Below are 18,134 nucleotides of genomic sequence, written 5' to 3'. Positions count from 1 at the left end.
AAAAGCGCTTTGAAAAACTGCTTGTTAGAAACAATTATCACCTTGCCCTCCGAGGTTTGGAGCAGCCTCGACCCCCATCGCACTCCCTTTTGAAATCTGGCATAAAGTGAAATTTAGAATGGGCTAGTGTGTGTGTGTGTGTGTGTGTGTGTGTGTGTGTGAGAGAGAGAGAGAGAGAGAGAGAGAGAGAGAGAGAGAGAGAGAGAGAGATGGAGATCGGGCGCGCAATAATATAAAAAAAATCTCCAAAGAGAGATGAAAAGGATGTCAATTTAGGCGTCGCTCTCTGTACCTTTCTGCTTCCTAGAGAAAAGGAACCGTCATTTTACGGTGGCTAACACAACACTGGGAGCGTCAACCTTTGCCGGTCCACTTTTGCCTGGAAGGACAGATTCTTGTCATTCGAGGCCTCTTGGGGTCCTTTCCAAAAGGTTCCCAGGCTACCCTCCTTCCTCTTCAATCTTCCGAAAACTAAAACTCGCAAAGCGATGGCATTCAGTGGATTGGCTAATACTAAAATATCCATTGGGTGGCAGTAACACTATCCTCTTCATGACTTGCAGCAAACCGGAGAATGCATTCAATCAAATGAACCGATCTTGTAGAAACACTGGAATCATTTATGCATTGCAGTTTCTCTTTCTTGTTTTCGCTCCCTCTTCCCTGGGATATTCTGAGAGGACTGTGGCTATTTATCAAGATCTTGTGGTGTTCGTGGTTTGCTTGTCGTTTTCGCTCAGGATTAGCATCATTCAAGGCAAACGCAAAGCTGTTTCCCACCCCCCCCACACACTCTTTTTTGAAAATCATTTTTGGGGGCTGCTGAAGAGAGCTAGGACCCAGGAGACACCTTCCCAAACAGCAGGGGTTGTGTGCTTTCACATAGCAGTACTGTACAAGGAAAACCCCGTTGGATCTGTTATTGCGGGATACTTGTGAAATATACATAGGATTCTTTCTTTATGGCTGCATCCCGGATCTGGAAATTTTACTAGGGGACCAAGAAGATCTGAAAGACTACATGTATATGAAATATTTGCAAGCAAGACTCCGGTTCCTGTCATAGAGCTCACAGACTTCCTTACTTACTGGTCTTTTTCCTTCCTTCCTCTTCCTCCTCCTTCTTTTTTAAAATTTCTTCCCTCTTCTTCTGCTCTCTCTTCTCAGTCTCTCCTTTTCTATCTGCCTCTTCTTTTTTCTTTTAGTCTTCTTTATCCCCCCTGCTCTGCACCTGGATTGTATCTTCACCAAACAATCGGGCACTTTGAGAACTAACTGGAGGCAGTCTTGTAGGGAAGAGCTGTATGGAATTATCTGCTTTTATGGTGAACTTGGCATCTGTGAATGGGTAGTTTGTTCACGATATTAATTGCTAGCAAAAACAAGAAAAAGAGCACAGGAGTAAAACGTGGATTTTCCTGAATACGCATTGTGATGACCAGCAATTACCTTACCAACTGATATCCAGAAGAGAAAGATTTGGAAGACTGTTGTGGGTAAGGTCATTTTATATATGTAAACCCATCAGTGACATGAGCAAACTTGGGCGTTTGTAATGGGAATGGGTGACTTGGATAATTACTGCACCGCACTGATGGCTGTGATGTGACCGTTATTGGCACTGAGTGGAATAACTGCAGTTGGGTGTGTTGGTGTGTGTGCATGTGCATGTGTGTGTATGTCGGTCTGTATTCTGAGTGTAATTGAAAATAAATCTAAGCATCAGTCCTCACTCCAATTATTTTTATATGGGAAAATGTCTTGAATTAATTCCGGGTAGTCACTCTTTTGTTTGGATGCAATATTTGTGGCTCCTGTGTTCTGGAAGAGGTAGCAGCAGCGAAAGGAACACTTACTGAGGAGCCCTATTTAAAATGAAACGAGCTACTCTTTATTAATTAAAAGAAATATGTTTTCAACTCAGTGCAGCATTCTGCTGCATTTCACAGCCGCAATGGAACCAGGAACATCCCACTTGTCAAGTTCTTAAACTTTAAGGTGATAATCATCGTTAATTGTTCTCTAGGTTGTGATTATTGGAGATTATTAAGTACCCTAGGCTACTTTTTCATCCACTGCATTATCATTCAGAATGAAAAAGAAAAGAAAAAGCTGCAAATGATGATCAGAAAAGAACAGTACAATATGATTTTAAATGTCACCATAATGCTTGCTTTCTCAAGTTCAATTGTCTTACAATATAATAATAATTTATCCAGTACCCCACATAGCTGAAACTGTGGCCCACGTGCAGGGGAGTTGAAGGTCTGGAACCAGTGCATCCTTTTATTGCAATGCAGCCAGCTTTGGAGATGCAGGCAATTACACACTTCCTTTAACCTTAAGTTGAGGATGCGTCCTGTCTGCCACATCTATTTTACCCTTTCCGTAAAAAGTTAGAGACAAGAGCATGAAGGATGCTTAAACATATTCTGCCTGGGAAATGCGATAAAAAAATCAATATTGATGACGTGGTTCAGTGCACTGTACTGCAATGCTAAAGTCCTGTATTCAGTACCTATGATGAGAGAATGGAACATTTACATGTGTTATAAATCTCACTGGGTAGACTGATCTGAAGGGGACGGGAGAATGTATGTGGATATGTAGGAAGATGGATGGAAGTCGTGCATAATCGGTGATTATGTAACTTCATTACATCAGTGAGCTTCAGTCAACGATAGTGAGATGAAATGATTGTATAGAGAGAGACTCCATCACCCTGTTAACTTTTGAGGGCTTGTAACAGCTAACAGAGGAGGAGGAAGAGGGCCGGCAGAGATTAGCTCCAAGGGTCCTGTAAACCCTGATCTCTGGTGAATTTAGCATGAGTTTTCTCATAGTGAGTTTCTGAGGGACAGTGGATCATGTAAGCTTGATGGCTGGACAGGAGCATTTTTTTTAGGCACACCCAGGGAGAGCCAAAATGAGAGTCCACAATGTTTCACAAGTGCCCCATTGAGTAATTGGGACTGATGGTCCCAGCCAAGGTCATCGTTCTGTACCCTATGATTGAAATATGTGACCCCAACTGAGTAGAAAGTTAGATCCATTGAAATGAATGCTGAACAGAATGACTATTTTGGGGTCCTTGCTTGCATTTTTCCTGCTAGAGCTTGATGCAAATTTCAGTCTGGTGGTTCCTTCAGTAAAAACGATTGCTTCCACAGTATATCAGAAATGAGAGTTTGGTACCTTTATCTTTGCTGTGACAACCCGTTTCTGGGCCATTTTAACCCTCTGGGAAAAGAGAAGTAAAAATCTTCAAAGGTAATGATATCCTGTAAAATTAAAAAAAAATAAATTCATTACTAATACAAATCCCAGAGATAAAGAGCAATCCATTTTCAAGTTTTACTTACTGAATGGCTTAAAGGACATGTTGCAGCTGACTGTGACTTTTGCCATGAGATGAGATAAATGCACTCTGCTCACTGTACAGAGAAAGGAATATTGCAAAATAAAGTGTCATTTTCCCTGTTTTATTGGGAACTGTAATTTTCTTTAAAGGAAGATAACACATCAGGTCCTTTTGGCCTTCTACTATTTTAGGATCTTTTTTTTTCCTCAATAGATTCTATATTCCCTCAAAGTGCAACTCTAATAAAATCCTAACCCTGTTGAATTAAACATTTTCTCTTCTCATCTAGTTGTGTGATTTCCTATTTTCCTTTTCATTTATTTTATAAAAAAGGCTAAATGATTTTTTTTTAGCATGGAGATGAGATGATTCTTTCATTTTTTCCTGTGGAGTCAGGTGCAGGATCTAGATATTCACTAAGTAACTTTAAAAAGATCTACTCACCCCAAATCAGAATGGTGGAATGAAATTTTGAGCTCTGATATTTAAGATGACTTTCTTATTTCTGCAAGACATACCCCAAACATTGATATATTGTGCTAGTGGATTTGGTGGTTTGGTGTTCATATTGTGTAGGAAACTGAATGTGAAGTTAACTCCTGATTCCTTCCTTCAGGGGTCAGGGTAACACTACATCTGCTTCCATGCTGTTAGTCTCTAACTATGTGCAGAACAGTCTGCAATGATTTTTCCTGCACTCCTTATTTTAATATTTTATAAATGCTTTCCCCAGTTGTTTTCTGACATAAGCCACATATATGTTACCAAAATGGCATATTCTAGAGGATTTATAAGCTCAGTGGTGGATGGAAATAATACTAGAAGGGAAAAGAAGTCTCTAAAAAATGACACTGACCATGAAACATACATACGCATGTCATTGCTATCCTTTTAATTGAAGACTGCATAGATTCACATTAGAAAAGATAGTTTCAATCATTTTTAACAGCACTTTATAACCTGTTACTTTCTTTGGGGAGGATTATGTAACTGAAGCAGGTTAAGGCATTTTTCTTAGGTATCCTACAAATCAATAATAAAAACCCTTGCTTAATAAGAAAACATTTTAAACATGAAGGCAGTGAATAATTTAAAATATAATATCCATTTCTCTATTGTATTGCCATTTTGTCAACCCAGCTTAATTAGATTAGAAAATATTTGGGAAAATAGAAGAAATCCCATTTATAAATATAGGAAGGACCAATTTTATTTTCTGACCAGTTGCTTCAGCAAAATCAGATTTAGCTAACAAGTAATCACAGTATTCCTAAAAATAGAGAAAAATTTAAAAGGAATTTTATTATGTTTGCAATGTATGTGAACAAACCATGATATTGTTAAAATGGCAAATAGATAAAAAAAAAACCCATTTTTTAAAAACAATCAAACTGATGGGATTAATTTAAGATTTATATTTCAGAATCTTTTGATCTGTCATACATTGAAATGTTTGGGATAAACTTTGTCTTACAACAGATATGATCTGATGTTTGGCAAATCTTGTGTTTTTATAAAGCAAACTACTCTATAATTTCTGGCAACCAAAGCACCCAAGTGTTGATTAATAAGACTTAAAAAATAGCAAGTTTTCTGGTAATGCTCAACTTATAAGGCATAATTATAATGTCACCCTTTGGGCAACTATAGATAAGGCTGTGTCAGCATTTTTCATATTAAATTACAATCCTATATCTATTAGTTATATCAGGAATCTCAAAGAGGAAGGAGTTCAGCTCTTTGAGACATCCAGGCATTGTAGAATTCCGGGCTGAGTCAGAGGGCCTGAGAGGCACTGTAGGCTCTGTCAGTTACCAGCCTGGTGACTTCTGACCCTGCATTTTATCTCTCTGGATTTCAAATAATCAGGAAAAAAATATAACAGTTACATGTTGTACTAAAGGGACAAGATATGTGCCTAAGTGCTTACCATCATGGTATGCTTTAGAGATATATGGAATTCTTATTATTAATGGTTCCCCAAAGTCATATAAATTTAACAGTAATTTTTTTCCCTCAAGCTCTTATTGTAAAGCTTTATAGTCACTTTCTAATCCTGGTTACAGTTATCTGGTAGGTAATATTATTCAGTGAGTAAGCAACACAGACAAATTAAAAGGTTTGATTGCTAACTTTCACTTAGTACTCAGATTTTTTTTTTTTTTTTTTAGCAATACTCAGATGGGAAGATAGTTATCTTAAGTAACTAAAAAAAAAACAGTTGCTTTTCAATAACATTTAAAGAATGGTAACTAAGGGTTTTGTGTGTGAAAGTGTTTTAAGCTGATTGCTTTTTACTAAAATTTTCTTGAGCACTTAGGTGTTTCTGTTTTGAGTAACAAGAATACATAAACAAATGTTCACAAACAAACGATGCTACCCCTTAAAATGTGTCAGTTGACCGGAAAGCTATTCAACAAAAGCATAATGGTTTTGAATGCTAAGCGTAATAGAGGACATAGGATATAGAGCTAATAGTTCTGCTTTGGACTTTGCTAGTTGCAATAATTGCTAACGTTCTTTAGGGGGAAGCAATCCCCCGTGTGTCACCATTAATACTACATTTCTTTAACGTCTTTGTATCTTAACAGAAATACAGTTTCATATATGAGAAGGGCATAGTTTGTGATATGACCTTCCATATATGTTTTTAAGTGACTGGATAATCATGTGAAAAAGTAAGTTTTTATATTTTACTGGAGGTAGAATTGGAAAGGGGAAAATTGATGCTGTAAATAAAAGTAAGTATATATGGACTTAACTTTCCTGCTCAAGAGTATTGTCCTTTTCCTAATACCTTGCTTTCTACCTTAAGAATTCCCAATATTTCTTTCTTTCAGAATTATTTGATCATGCCTACTTATGTGACTTCACTGACCCTGTTAAATAGCAAGCATTTTCTTGGCTTTCTATATTTTCAAAAATGCATATTCCTTATATCACATAGAATTGCTTTAGCTTTGCTCTAGCACATTTACAGAGGAATGTTGTAGGAATGTAAAGTAAACAGGCTTGTTTATTTGACAAATTTCTGTTCATCACCTTACAGTATGCTTTTAATTTTCACCTAGAGAATGCCACCCTAGAGCATCTTACACTGCACAGAGCGTTCCATTACAGGCCAACCACCTGGCTCAGTGGACATACCCTTGCTGCTTACCCTGACAACTGGCTTACAATGAAAGATCCTTAATTGACATGCCTTTTGGTTCCTCTGTGTAGAAACAATATTCAGGTGCCAAAACTCTAAGACTCCTGAGGCTTTTTAGCTTTAGAGAAGGGATGACTGACCAGCCTGGTGTTGCTTTCTTATCACACCATCAGAAATTGCCAAGCAGTGAACTTTGGATAAAGCAGAGGGAGAAAGCAAAGCACTTTAATTGTTTTCTTCTGAAAATATCTTCTTTCTTGTTTTCATATTAAAACATAAAAAGTAATATTTTTTATAACAGGCTATTCAAAGGGAATGTATGCTATAGTTATGATGTGCATATATATAAAATAAAATAAATTATATTAAATGAGCTGTGTTATTCATACAAGGGCTACATGTTTAAGACTATATATTTAATAGTAAAATTAGATTGTATTTTGTAATAATTTCCTAAGTCAGGATATTGCATGTGGAGTTTGGACTCACTGAAAAAGTCAAGTGGACTATGAATTGTGATCATATAATTACAGACTTTCACTCTTTCAATATGTTTGTTAATTATGTAGCTTATACTTTATGTGAATTATAATTATAATAGATCACTTTATGAATAATCATAAAATTATTTACAGTGGTTTATTTTCTTATGGCCTGATCAAAGTGAGTTAATCGGTGGGTTCTTACCCTATCAACATTTACATGTAATACAATCATGCCTTAGTATAGTGATGTTCATCATTTCCTAGCATAAAGTTCCCCTTTAAAATAAAAAAAATTGGAAGGTCACTTAATCATAATTGTACTTTCTGTATCAGTTGATTGAGAAAATGCATAATAATAATTATGAATATAATAATTCTTTAAGAAGTAATTTGTTTATAGTCACAACAAGGTCTACTTATATGTTTGAAATACATTGTTTATCTACAAAGAAAGTTTGATATAGATACAGATTCCAGACCCCTTGGAGTAACTCCTACAGTCTTGGTAAATAAAAGGCCTATAAGGCCTATATATCTAGAGGCAAAATACTTGCATGACATATGCACATGAATTGTGTTTATCTTAAATACAAAATATAAGGTAAGTGATTATGGTAATGGAATATGGATCAAAGTCATTGGATTTTCGATGGATAAACTTGGGGTATCTAATTTTCTATGAACATACATTGTAAGTTCCAACATAGGTAAATGCACATTCAAATTTTAGGATTCAACTATTATAATGTAAAATTGTCTGATGTTACAAAATAATTACATTTTAAAAGATAAAATAAATGTTATTTTTTTGCAGTCAGAATGAAAATGAATTATTATAAATATAACCAGAGGTGATTATAGCAACCTCAGAAAAATCCAGTGAAATTACATATAGTGTAGAAGTAAAGGATGTCCCATTAATTCACTTTAGCTCCCAAGGAAAGTTTGGTGGAGAGGAACAAAGTTAAGTGTAAGTTTGCAAGATCTCATAATTTGATGGCTCTCCCATGATGCATGATTTCTGTCTCTTGATGTGATACAGGTTCTCAGTTGAGTCTTTTAGTTACATAGCCATTGTTTTTGGTGAGGCTAATTTAGTATATCTAATCCTCTGGCCTCTTGCTTTACTGATTTGCTCACCTGACACTCTCACTCAGAATTGGTGGACTTTAGCTCCTTTTATGCACACTATGCCCTTTGCTCATTTTAATCCCTGGAGACGTGAAACAGAGAGATCTGGTAACAGAGGTCACTGGTGGGACCCCCTTGCTTTTTCCATCCTGTCATCTTTCCTAATAGCTTTGTATCTCCCTACCTGCTAGAAACTGCTCTTCTTTGGAGCCCCTCCTTTTGCCTGACTTTCCTGCATACCCACCTTGGGCATCCCTGGCGTTTAGGTCTGCCATCACTGTCTCAGTGCTGCATGCTGCCTTCTTGCTTCCCAAGTACATCCAACAACGGGTCTCATCAAAATATCTTTTAGCCACATTTGATCCCACTTTGAAGAGATGGGATTTCATAGTTCACTTCCTCATTAACGGGGCTACTCTGCTTACATAGACAATAATGAACCAAACTGGAAATAATGAAGACAATATTATTTTGATAAGGTCTGCCAAGTTGCCAGCACATAGCTATGAAATGAAAAAGATACAGTTGTGGGTGCGTATGATTTTTGTCCAGATGTTTAACATATAAATCACTGTTAATATGCTAAAAGAAAAAGTTTAGAACTATAGGCTCCCCCCCTACACACTTTGAAATTTGGAGAAAATATGACATTAATTTTTGTCTGACCCAGAGAAAATTGATTCAGTAGACTGCATGTTTGATGGTAAGGTGGACAGAGCTTATAGAAGATGTAGTATTCTGGTCAGATCTTGTAGTGACCCTCAGTCTCATTAAACAGACAGCTACCTAACATACCTGTTTAAACAAATGAAATTGACTATGAATGTGACATTCCCAGCCTCTCTGTTAGGTTTATTTCAGAAGGAACACAGACAGGGGAGCTAAACACAGCAGTAAATATGGGAAACTGAAAGACTTAAAATGATATTTTGTGTACACAAAGATTCATGTGGCCAAGGGAGAAAATTTGAATGCAACAAATGAATCTGGTGTCTCTCAGTGCTTGGCTATTGAATACCCCTGTTAAAGCCCCTAATTGTTCTCACCAGGACAGAACTCCTGAATGGCACTCAAGAGGCTCCCAGCTCCACAGCATGCAGTGTAAATGCATTCAAGGGGTCTCTAAGGGTTGCGGACTCTGCTGCTTTCCCTTGTCAGGATTCTCCACCAGGGCCCACAACAACACAGTCACAGAGCAAGCTGCTCCTATCAGCAGGTAGCTCACCCCAAGGAGTTAGTACTCAGCACTTAGCTCTAAGAGGCCAGTGTCTATTTTGTATTTCCAGGGCGAGCATTACATGTGGCATCTAGTAGGTTATCAGTCCATCACTGTTCCATGATCAAATGCTTAAGCATTTAGTGACAGCCGATCAGTTGTAAATCAGTGTTTTCCCAACCTATACTGCATTGTAAACTGAGACAGCAGTTACTGATTTAGGAATAGGAAAGAAGAAAATTGAGCAATAAAGGAGAAAGGATTAATATTAGGTAATTTGTAACTGACAGGTAGAGTGAGGGAAAAGAATGGTTGGTCCTTCCTTTCTCATTTATTCCCTTCCTCCTTCCTTCCCTCCCTCCCTCCCTCCCTCCCTTCTACTTGATTCTCCTTTTTTTTCCCTTCTCTCATCTTTCCTGCCACTCCCACCATAGATATTTGAGGCTTTTGGTGTGCAGGGTGCTATGAGAAGGCCTCCAAGTGATATACAGGTGAGTGATAGATATCACATGTCTAGGCCCAAAGATGATTAGCCATGGCTAGGTGGTGATTAAAAAAAAACACATACAACTATAATTTTAGATAGTCTATTATGTATACTTGTGAGAGAGGTGTCAAAAATGGTACATGCTCAAGAAGGGGTCAAAACAGATGCACTTGGATGTATTAGGATAGGTTTGTTAAAGGAGGTGAGGTTTACATTAGACTTTCCAAGGTTTCACATTGGTGTGGAGAAGATATAATAGTCTATCAGGGGTCCCCAAACTTTTTACACAGGGGCCCACTTCACTGTCCCTCAGACCCTTGGAGGGCCGCCACATACAGTGCTCCTCTCACTGACCACCAATGAAAGAGGTGCCCCTTCCGGAAGTGCGGCGGGGGGCCAGATAAATGGCCTCAGGGGGCCACATGCAGCCCGAGGGGCCATAGTTTGGGGATGCCTGGTCTAGATAGAGAGGAGATCAAAAACAAAGATATTGTTAGCAAGAGTGAAGGGAGGGTGCTTAAAGAAGAGCTGATGTTCTACTTTCCCCAGAGAATTGGGTATGTGATGCAGAATTTAAGGCAGTGAGGCTGGAGCCAATGGAATGGAGTTTCATGAGCATTAGGAAAATAGAACATGTTATGACCTGCTCATGTTTATTCTTTAGGAAGAAGAGGAACAAATTATGAGTCTGTATCTCTAGGGTACCTTTGATTCCTAGTTTTTTGAATTTCCTAAGCACTCCTGAATCTCATCATCACTCCCAATTTCTTCATGTTGAACCTTTGTCCTCAAACAGCCGTCTTCACTTTCTTTTTTTTGTTTCCTCCTTTCTAAGACTAAACCACTGTTAGTCTACTAACAGTGACTAGATAAATACTACAGAGGCCAAAGTTTAAATTGAGCTATTGTGTTTGTTTTTTTTTAAAGCACAAAGCAACATTTTAAAATGGAACATATTCATTCCAACTATCTTTGCTTAGTAGTATTAAAAAATGGCCACCCACCTTAGTAACAATATTGTGGTTTCTATGTAAGTTTTCAATGAGGATATTTAAAGTTTCTTTCTTTACAGGGATGGCAGCAAAGTGACCCAAAAGCGGCAATTCATTTGTGAGGAAGGGGATGTTGGAAAAGATAGCTGGGGAGAAAAAGAAAAAGGAAAGTCTTATATAACATAATGGCAAGGTGGGAAAAGACATTTCAAAAATGGTTTTGTATTAAGAACATATGGAAAATAATAATGCTGTAGAGTATAATATAGTTTTATTCCTAGCAAGTGTGAAGTCTTCTGTTAACTAACAGTGATTATAACAATTTTGAATTGTCGATGGAAATCACAAAGTGAGCTTCCTAAAATAAAATAAAAAAACCACTCATTTTACGGAAGTTAAAATTCTTTCCCTTATCAAATACTTAATCTACACTTCTAATGAGTAGAAGGAAAGAAACCAGTAGAGATTGGTTTTTGGATACTTTTTCTGATCACTACATATTGAAAATTTCAGTAAGTTGTGATATAGTCAAACATAGAAGATAAAATGAAAAGAAATTCAATTTGGTTAGGCACAAGCGAAATATTACATGCATGATCATTAAGAGTCAGCTAAAAGAACAAGTAACATAGCCTAGTTTTTGTCAAAACTCATCCCAGTAGCCATGAGGATTCTGATTCAATGATGGAATAGAGCAGGGGTAGTCAACTTTTTTATACCTACCGCCCACTTTTGTATCTCTGTTAGTAGTAAAATTTTCTAACCACCCACCGGTTCCACAGTAATGGTGATTTATAAGGTAGGGAAGTAACTACTTTATAAAATTTATAAAGCAGAGTTACAGGAAGTTAAAGCATATAATAATAATTACTTGCCAAGTACTTTATGTCAGATTTTCACTGTTTGGCAGAATAAATCTTTTTTTTTTTCCTGTATTTTTCTGAAGCTGGAAATGGGGAGAGACAGTCAGACAGACTCCCGCATGCCCCCGACTGGGATCCACCCGGCACGCCCACCAGGGGGCGGCACTCTGCCCACCAGGGGGCGATGCTCTGCCCCTCTGGGGTGTCGCTCTGTTGTGACCAGAGTCACTCTAGCGCCTGGGGCAAAGGCCTAGGAGCCATCCCCAGCGCCCGGGCCATCTTTGCTCCAGTGGAGCCTCGGCTGCGGGAGGGGAAGAGAGAGACAGAGAGGAAGGAGAGGGGGAGGGGTGGAGAAGCAGATGGGCGCTTCTCCTGTGTGCTCTGGCCGGGAATCGAACCCGGGACTTCTGCACGCCAGGCCGACGCTCTACCACTGAGCCAACCGGCCAGGGCCCAGAATAAATCTTTATAAAACAATTTATTATAGTTAAATCTATCTTTTTTTTAAGTATTTTTTTCTGAAGTTGGAAACGGGGAGGCAGGCAGACTCCTGCATGCGCACTACCGGGATCCACCCGGCATGCCCACCAGGGGGCGATGCTCTGCCCATCTGGGGCATTGCTCTGTTGCAACCAGAGCCATTCTAACACCTGAGGCAGAGGCCATAGAGCCATCCTCAGTGCCCAGGCCAACTTTGCTCCAATGGAGCCTTGGCTGCAGAAGGGGAAGAGAGAGACAGAGAGGAAGGAGAGGGGGAGGGGTGGAGAAGCAGATGGGCGCTTCTCCTGTGTGCCCTGGCTGGGAATCGAACCCAGGACTCCTGCATGCCAGGCCGACGCTCTACCACTGAGCCAACTGGCCAGGGACAGTTAAATCTATCTTTTTATTTATACTTTGGTTGCTCCGCTACTGCCCACCATAAAAGCTGGAATGCCCACTAGTGGGCGGTAGGGACCAGGTTGACTACCACTGGAATAGAGCAAAGGAATTTGTACTTTAAAAAATGTTTGAGGTTAGTAGGAGCACTAAAGTGTGCCCTGGGAGGACATTAGAAGAACCCTCTCAGTCTGTGAGTATTCTCTTCCCTTCCTAGCACACTTTATTATGGATATTGGATGGTTTCCTCAACATTCTCCAAAGTACTCTACCAACTCAGCTTCAACTTTCAAGTGTGAAGCTCTTTTCAACAAGAATGGCATAGGCTAAGATCCTCCTATGCTGAAAGTCTGGCACTGCCACAGTAATCAAATGATTATGTTCAACAAGTGTGGCTTATGCTTGCCCTTGGTAATGATTGTCCTTTGATCCTATTAAATTGTTAGAATCACTCCTTTCAATATGCATTTTAATTGATTAATTTCTTGTGAATGAGTAAGAAACACTGTTCAAGGGCCCCATCTATTGTAAGGGTTGTGCTTAACACAGCTGAAGATGTTAAATACAGTTCTCTCCATCAAAAGCTTACGGGCTAGTGGGGAAGACAGACACGTTTATTGGGTTCCTTGTAAACAGAGGGTTTAGCTGCTTCTAAGGCAGAGGGAGAAACTGATTGGAATATGGTTGTGACTGAGGCTTCAGGGGATCCTGTTGGTCTTTCAGAGTTGTCTAAAATTAAGTCACAAGATGAGGTTTTCTATTCCCATATTAGGCAGTTATTGGCTGTGAGCTACACTGGGGAAAGAGGCTATTATCTTGAGGAAGACACCCTATAGCTGCTTAGGGCATTTCCCAGTGAGGGACTCAGCTATAGGAGAATACAAGATCCATGAAGAGAAGAATGGAAGATACTTGACAATGTATCTTCATTGACAATAACTAAGATACAATGACAAAGACATTGTATTCCTTTGCCCCTTGAGGCATGTTGCAATAAGACCATAAGAATTACTTAGGTAATATTGAGAAATCTTAAATTGTTGTTTAAAAGGGTAAAATACACTAAATATTATTGAGTACAAGGTCTTGCTTTATGTAGTTAAATCAGAGAATGTGATTTTCTGAGGAATTGAATCCATATTATACTCCTGGTATAAGCTACTGGACCATCCATATTTAATGAGCATCTCCTTTCTGCCCTGGATTTTCATACAGAGAAAGGAAGTAGCTGAAAATCCAAGCCCTGAGTGTTTACATAGGACCCATTTTTCTTCAGTGGTTTATGTGCTTGATTCCAAGATTAAGGGGAGGAGTTGGTGGGAGGTCATGGAATGGGCAAGGAAATGGAGCAAAGTAGCTTGTGGACAAGTGCTCTGAATTCCAAAGATAATAAGACAATTGTTTGGATTGTGCGGGACAAGGCTATAGAAGGATAGTGAAAGTTAGCAGAAGGCATGACTCCATGAACTCAGTGGTAACGGAATGAGTTGAATGTAATTCACTGCTATGGAACAGACAGAGTGAAAGCAGTTTCATTAGCATTAGTCAGTCTGTGATTTTGATTAGTGGGGGTCTAGTTTTGAATGTGATGAATTTGAAATCATAGAAATAATATATCCTAGAGTTCAATTTTCACTGAAAAGGAAGAGTTTCATATAACACTATTCACTTTAATATTATGTAAAAATTTTAATTTATTTCCTTAATGTGAGGGAAATGCCATTACTTTAGATTTTTAAATGCTTTATTCAGCTCCAGTGAGGTGACAGGGAGTACCATTTTTTTATTTCCTGTAAAGATACTCAATCAAGTTGAATACACTGAGATCAATTGTGCCAATAATTTTTAGAAGCAGTGGCTGTGTCTAAATGGAAAACCACTCATTAAATCATAGAAAATTTGAATAGGAATGAACTTAGTACACCTTTTAGCAGATATACAAAATCTCTCTACTATAACTCAAATAATTACCCATTAACAAATATTCACGTTAATAAACAACCACTTTGATGATTTTTCCCCTAACTTGACCTGACATTTGACTAATTGATCAGCTCAATTCAGTTCAGCAAATACTACCAATTATTTACCTTCCCAATGCTAAATGTAACAGGAGAATGAGCAATTTAATTGCCAGAGAAATGAAAGCTACACACTGCTAAGTATTTTAAAAGATTTGTCTTAAAAAAAGTAGTTTTCACCCCTTCTACCAGGCCTACCCTAAAACAATTGGCCCATTTCTTTTCTGGTCCTTGCATATCTTTTGTAATTAAAAAAAATTATACTTTTAAAAGACCAAGAACTCAATAAAGACAATACTCCTTTTCCATTATAATACTCCCCTTGTATTTATTGATGTATATGTTTTATTTTTTAGATACTTGGAGATTTCAACATCTCAATATATTTATTATATATTTTTTCATTCAATATGATTTCAAGGCCCCGGGATCATAAATTGTTATATTATTGCTATTTGCATATGCTCTTTGTGCACAATATACTTTTCTTTTTTTCCTAATAGATTTGAGGCAATTGATTTTAGCTTTGCCATCCAGTGTGACATCCCTTAAAGTGGGTAAGTCATGTTATTTTAAGTTTCCTACTCAAGAGCTATGTATTGAATAGATAGTATAGGCGATGAATGATACCTATTGGAACAGACTATATTTGTGAATAAAAAAGAAATTATTATTTCCTTTTTCCAAGATTAAAATTAGTCTTAATTTCTTAAGATCATAATCAGAGATGGTGTGGGTTACCGCTCTAAGCATTTTTCTTAGACTCTTTAAATTTCTTAAAGTCAAAGATTCAAATCCTAACAGATCCTTTCTTAGTTTCAGAACTCCTTCCAGCCTGATCGTATTAGTTTTAGTGTATTAATGTTACTATGGTTATAATTACAAATGTATAACAAGAATGCACACGATAAAGCCTCATTGTGGAGCTTCAGTCAGGATTTTGGAATCTGAAGAATATTTAAAAATTTAAGAGTCCAATTTTCCTTCACTGGAATCATTAGTTAAGTCATAGATGTAAAATAGAGCTGGCTATTATAATCAAGTCCTTAAACTCTGAGAAAGAATTATAGCACCCAAAATGTGTATTTGTATATAACACATTCACTGTTTGAAAATCTCAAAAAGTAACTGGAAATTACTTAATACCAAAGAACAGTCTCTTAGAAAATTTGTTTGTATGAAGCCTGTTCTAATTTTATGTTGGCAATATTAAAGTGTGGGCTAATTTTGGGCAATGCACAAAATGTGTCCCATCAAGAAAGGGCTATATAAACCAGGGGACAGACCATTGAATACAATTAGCTTAAATCAAGGACTTTGTGGTTCCCAGCAATATTAGGAGGTATGTGGAATTTGCCTCTGAAGTACTTCTGCCTTCAGTTTAAGTAACTCTACTTCTCTTGACCTCCAAGTGCTAACTGAAATAACTTTATTTCTGAATAATAAGTGTTCCTTCCACAGAGAGGACTGTTTTCCCTAAGAATCTTACATGCTCCTAATTTACCACTAGTCATGTCTTTTTCTCATCAAATTTACTATTTAAAAATTTTACTTATGTATCTCCCCCACTTGATTGTAAGGCTGAGAAGATAAGACCTAAAACCACATCTGTTTGGTTCGCCACATCTCTTTGGTGCCTAGGAAAGTGCCTACCCCATGTGACTCAATAATTATCAAAAGAAGGAAGGAAAAAAAGAAGGGAGAAAGAGAGGAAAGCAGGAGGGAGGCTTTTCCAAGGTGTCCTGGTCTCATTGTGATAATAGGAGAAAGAAGTTTAATGAAACAACCCAAGTAGCCCGGCTGGGTACATATAAGACCTTTCCACTATAAAGGTTTTGTTCATGATGCAGTGTTATCTATATAGTAAAGGTAGTATCTGTTCTTTCCCTCAGGTGGGGACACATGCCCATCCCATGCTATAAATTGCCAGGTCAGTTGATCAAATACCTGGAGTGCTAAACTGAGGACTTAGAGCTTACAGCCAAAGGTTATAGTTATGTTAATAATGCAGAAACCAATGTTTTAGTCTGCAATAATTTTTAAAGTCAGAGAAGCAGGAATAGACTAGAGTCTATTTTAGGCAGCTACTATATTTTTATAAGTTACAATGTGACAAAACTCATATTTTTAGCTTTGTAGGTTTTTTCCCCTACATATAAGTGTCCACTATAAAGAAGCTATTAAAAAAATTGAATTTTCATTTTTACTCCACTTTCTAGTATTGATATATCCTCTCCTAATTGCAGAAGATATCATGGTATACTAGAATTTGAATTAAGATCAAAGTAAGCTTGAGTTCCAATTTTGGCTTTAACATTTATTAGCTGTGGAGCTTTTGACAGGTCACTTAGTGTTTCAGAGTTCTGGTTTCCAAATCTCTAACGAGAAAAGGATGCCTACCTTTAGGACAGAATTTTCAACCAGTGTGCTACAAGAATTTTTAAAACAAGCAGTACCAAACTATTTAGTCAGGGGCACTGACCTCTTTTCCCTTAGACTGTCAAATAATTTAAAACAACATCAGCTAACATAATAGCTGTCTGGTGTGACTGGATCAAAATTATATCTATTTATTTTTTCAGATTGGCAAAAATATATTTTTTGGTGTGACACAGAATTTTATTCATTAGTTTATGTGTGCCATGAGATGAAAAAGATTGAAAACCACTGCTTTAGGATTATGGGTGAGGGGTATAACTAGTATTTGCAAAGCACATAATGCAGTGCTTGAAAAATAGTAGCTACACAATAAGCGGTCATCTTTATTACTTTAATATTTTAACATGTATTATATTGTTAAAATATAGCAGTTAAGAGCATTCTTTACTTTTATCACCTACCCAGTGGTCAATTTTCCATAGTCATTTTACTAATCTGCCAGTAGCATTTGTCACTCTTTCTCCATGGTATATTTTGGTCACTTGGCTTTTGGGATAACTCAATCTCTTAATTTAAGTTCTATTTCATTGCTTCATTCTTTTTAGTCTATTTTGCTGATCTCTTCCCTTCTCTCTTTTCATGTCGGAATGCCCCATGGTTCAGCTCTGGGTCATCTCCTCAGTCTACACTCACCCCTATGGAGTTTCATCCACTCACATAGCTATAAATACCATTTCAGTTGCCACCTCCTAAAATTATACCCCCACCTTGTTCTCACCCCTGAACCCCATTTGTCACATCCCTTGTTCAAAACTGAACTTCTTTTTCCCCACCCAAATCTACTTGACTCAGTTTCCTCATCTCAATTGATGTCAGTTTTATCCCTCTACTTATTCAGGCCAAAAATCTTAGAATCATCCATCATGCCTCTCCCTCTCTCACACACCACAGTCAATATGTCATCAAGCGCTGCTGGTACTGTCTTCACACAGACCCAGAATTGAACCACTTTTCACCACCTCCACTACTATTGCCTTTGTTGAAACCTTCATCACTTCCTTCCTAAATTGTGACAGTAACCTCCAAACTGACTCCCTGCCTCTGCCATTGTCCTCTACAATCTGTTCCCCATACAGCAACTACAATTGTCCTTTGAAATTGGAAGGCAGACA

At 37.7% G+C, this 18,134-nt stretch overlaps 1 protein-coding gene across 1 annotated transcript in view; it reads left to right on the top strand.

The window, feature by feature from the left end:
* Positions 1-905: 905 nt before the first annotated feature.
* IL1RAPL1 (interleukin 1 receptor accessory protein like 1) overlaps positions 906-18,134 on the top strand; it is a 1,416,727-nt gene continuing 1,399,498 nt past the window's right edge. The window contains exon 1 of the mRNA XM_066249265.1: positions 906-1,496. The gene's annotated coding sequence lies outside the window, so the exon portion shown is untranslated. The remainder of the gene's footprint in view (positions 1,497-18,134) is intronic.

The sequence above is a fragment of the Saccopteryx bilineata genome, chromosome X (genome assembly GCF_036850765.1).
Source record: "Saccopteryx bilineata isolate mSacBil1 chromosome X, mSacBil1_pri_phased_curated, whole genome shotgun sequence".
NCBI lineage: Eukaryota > Metazoa > Chordata > Mammalia > Chiroptera > Emballonuridae > Saccopteryx > Saccopteryx bilineata.
This window is presented reverse-complemented; position numbering and strand designations above follow the sequence as displayed.